At 40.9% G+C, this 4,270-nt stretch overlaps 1 pseudogene; it reads left to right on the forward strand.

Moving 5' to 3' along the window:
• Positions 1-333: 333 nt before the first annotated feature.
• Positions 334-1,860, forward strand: LOC119050949 (serine/threonine-protein phosphatase 2B catalytic subunit beta isoform-like; annotated as a pseudogene).
• The last annotated feature ends 2,410 nt before the right edge of the window (positions 1,861-4,270 follow it).

Here is a 4,270-nt window from a genome sequence, read left to right on the forward strand (position 1 = left end):
ACTCTTGCCCCCGTTTTCCCCTTCCACCTCCCCTCTGGTCACTTTCAGATTGTTCTTAATTTCAATGTCTTTGGTTATATTTTTTTGCTTTTTTTGTTGTTGTTGTTGATTAGGTTCCAGTTAAAGGTGAGATCATATGGTATTTGTCCCTCACTGCCTGGCTTATTTCACTTAGCATCATGCTGGTTGAGTATAAATAGGAAAGAATGTTATTGGTGTATTGAACATTACATTGAGTTAAGACATTGTATAATTGATTATAGTATTATTTCATTATTGCATTAAATAAAAAAAATAATGCTCAAAGGTCCACCATGCTCCCTGGAGACCACCATGCTCACCTATGGTAGCCGCCATCCCCACTGCTCCCAACCCTGCCAGGCTCAGCTCCTAGCCGAGCCCTGGGACCCAAGCCCTGATCCCACTGCCATTCCCAGGCCTGACTGCATCATCACACATTGCTTGACATCTGAAGAAGTATTTGATATAAATTAAATACTTAGGGTTGATGTTCAAGAGAGCTACTTAATAAAAAAGGTTGGGTAGATGAAGAAATTGCACTTAGGATTATCAATGAGAGTGCTGCCATTCGTTTGGAGACAGAAAACAGTAGCAGAAGTAGAGGCTCCAATGGCAGTGTCTGGTGAAATTTATAGCCAAGTTTTTTGATCTGATGAAACTTTTTGAAGTAGGAAGTTTATCTGCTGATGCATGATACTTTCTTCTTGGTGTATTTGGGCAAAGTTTATTTTAATATAGAGTGTGTCTTATATTTATGTTACCTGAAGATTCTATATCTAAGTACATTGTTTCTTCTGAGAGGAAATTATGAATGCAGACACCTTATTATTTTACCTTTAAACAGAAATGTAAAATTAAATATTGAGAAAGAGTCTATGAAGCTTGTAAGTAGCCTATTTTAGCCTGCCTCTTACTGTACTTTTTAAATAAAGATTTTAGTATTTATTTTTAGACAGAGGGGAAGGGAGGGAGAAAGAGAAAGGGAGAAACATCAATGTGTGGTTGCCTTTCATGTGGCCCCCACTGGGGACCTGGCCTGTAACCCAGGCATGTGCCCTGACTGGGAATCAAACTGGCAACCCTGTGGTTCATAGCCTGCTCTCAATTCACTGAGCTCCGCCAGCCAGGGCTCTTACTGCACTTTGAAACCAGTAATTTTTGTGTGTGTTCATGGTTGACTTTCACCAGAAATACACATACTGGATGATACTAAGATTTTGGGTAGAGTTCAAGGGGCACCTGCATGTTGGCCAATGTGTGACTTTTGTGGTCTGATTCTTCAGAAGATTTTGTAAATAAGAAATCACAGAAACATTTTCCTGGATGTTCTCATTTTTATAGCTACCCAGTGGTATGTAAATTTTTGTAAAACAATAAGTTGTTATCAATTATTAGAGCTCATGAAGTTCAAGATGCAGGCTGTAGAATGTTCAGAAAAAGCAAAACTATAGGTTGTCCTTCATTATTACAGTTTTCTGGCACCTAATTGCTTAGATGTCTATAATAATAAAGCTGCTGTATTAAAGTGTGAAAATAATGTGTTGACTAGTCGGCAGTTTAACTGTTCTCCATATCATTACCAGTGGCCCAATTTTATGGATGTATTTACATGGTCTTGGCTGTTTGTTTGAGGAAGGGTGACAGAAATGCTGGTAACTTTTCTGAGTACTCACTCTGATGATGAACTGATGACTGAAGGTGAAGACCAGTTTGATGGCTCAGCTGCAGCTCCAAAAGAAATCAAGGAACAAAATTCCAGCATTTATTTACTATGGCAAGGGCCATCTGTGTTCTCATGTAGGAGGTGAAAGTGTGCTGATGCTCAATTTAAGAGTTTAGATATCCCACAAGGACATTTGTTGGGAACTGCTCTGCCTGGTTTCAGGAGTTGTAACTGCCCTCCATGGCTAAGGCTGAGTGAGCGACCTCCAGACCATGAGCCACTAAGGAGACAAAGCTTATCTCTGGCAGAAGCACTGCTTCTGCTTCATCCCCTGCCCCCAATGTTTGGTTGGTTAGTCAATGACAGGTACAGTCCCTCAGAGAAGGGGCACCCTAAGCCAGACACAATCACTTGGGAGACCCTCAAGGAAGGACTTAGGAGGCTGCAGCAAAGAGGGAGTGATGGACCCTCGCCCCTACCCCTGGCTATTCTGACAAAGCCTGAGTCCCCATTTCCATCCTGGAGAAGTGCTTCCTGGCTCTAATCCCCTTAAGCCTGAAAACCTGTGATGGGGGAGGCAGTGCAGCTTTTTGCCAGCTAGAGCAGGTTCCGGGGTGATCGGGCATAAGAATTCATAAAGTCCTGCGAAACCTGCTTTGCTAAGAATGCTTTCATTCATATGATAAGGGTCCAAGCAGGAAATGAGTATGTCTCCCAAAGTTTCTGCAGCCCTCTTTCCTGACAGACACTGACTCAGACTAAGCCCTCAGATTTCTTTGAAATGTTATCTACTGTTTGATCCTTATGGCCTGTATTCCTGTGTGTTACAATCCAATAAAAGCCCCTGAGACACATGGTCATAAACTAAAGGGGGGGTAATGGTGGGGACAGGGGGGTAGGGTGGAGGGGAATGAAGGGGGAATAGAACAACTGTAATGGCATAATCAATAAAAAATAAAAATAAATTAAAAACCTCAAAAAAAAAGCCCCTGGAGGAAGGGCTCCTGGCCTTTTTCTTCTGAGAAACTGGCCACCTCTCCTCCCCAAGCAGATTATGTCTTGGCAGTTTTATTTGCATCCATGGCAGATGGGGGGAATTGCAGGCAAATTTGCCCCCACAAATGTTTCCTAGTGGAGTGCTGGCTGGTGATGGCAGACTCTGCAAAGTGGTAATGATGTTATGCAATTTACTGTGCGTCAGATGGACTGAGCACACCTCAGTCTTCTGCTCACAATACGTGTAATGCATGCTTGGAATTCCTTCTGCTCCTCAGTCCCTGTCTCAGCAGCTGACACCGGCAGAGCACTATATGACAGGTAGTGACTGGTTAATAGCCTGACCAGAGCAGAAAATTGACAGAATGGGTACTTGTTTCAATGGAAAATAACCATCAACCTCTCAGCTTTTGTGAAATGATCTGGAAGCAGCTCATATTGTAATATCTAAAATATTTATTATTTGTTTGTCTAATGCACCCTTTAAAAAGAAGCCCTAATTTCAGAATGTGAATCAAGGATATAGCATAATATACTATATCACATTACTAAAATGGAAATGTATCTACAAGTTTTTTTATTTTTTCAATTTTTAAAAAGAATTATTTTTAAATAATTTATTCATTTTTGGAGAGAGGGAAAAAGGAGAGACAGGGAGAGAAATATCAATGTGTGGTTGCCTCTCATATGCCTTGTACTGGGGACCTGGCCTGCAACCTCTGCATATGTCCTGACTGCGAATCAAACTGGTGACCCTTTGGTTCTCAACCCACGCACAACCCACTGAGCTACACCAGCCAGGGCCAATGTTTTTTAATTATTAAAATTTATGTAAATGTAGTAGATTCTGTTTCTACTATCAGATACTTAATTTTAGAATTAATCATCTGTCCCTGGCTGGTATAGTTAAATGGATTGAGTGCAGGTCTGTGAACTAAGGAACCGAGGTTTGATTCCCAGTCAGGGCACATGCCTGGGTTGCAGGCCAGTTTCCAGTGGGGGACACATGAGAGGCAACCATACATTGATAATTCTCTCCCTCTCTCCTTCTCTTCCCATCTAAAGATAAATGAATAAAATCTTTAAAAAAAAAGAATTAATCATCTGTTTCAGCCCCAGAATGTTACTTATGCACACACTTGCCAAAATATTTTTGTAAGGTTTTGTACCCTGGTAAATGATGCCGTAATTGTTTTCTATATGTTTTGAAATGTTTTATGTATAATTGATTGTCTATAACATGGTTTCCTTTCTCTGCAGATGAAACTGCTTTCCTAAATCTGTCTGTCTTCCTTTAGGTTAGCAGTATGTCTGTAGAAGTGTGTTAAATGAAATTAGTCCATCAACATTTGTCTGTCTTTTGATGTAGAAACAACTTTTTTTATTCTTGTTTATTCTATTACAGTGGTCCCAATTTTTTCCTTTTGCCCTCCTCCACCCAGACCAACCTCCACTCCCCACAGTCCCTCCCGACACCTATCATCCATGTTCGTGGGTTACTCATACATGTTCTTTGACTAATCCCTTCCCCTAGAAGCAACTTGGTAGCATGTTGTTTTGAGGTTTGCTACATTTCTTGCTGAACTTTGT

The sequence above is a fragment of the Artibeus jamaicensis genome, unplaced genomic scaffold, assembly GCF_021234435.1.
Source record: "Artibeus jamaicensis isolate MK-2021 breed Jamaican fruit bat unplaced genomic scaffold, CSHL_Jam_final scaffold_584, whole genome shotgun sequence".
NCBI classification, from domain to species: domain Eukaryota; kingdom Metazoa; phylum Chordata; class Mammalia; order Chiroptera; family Phyllostomidae; genus Artibeus; species Artibeus jamaicensis.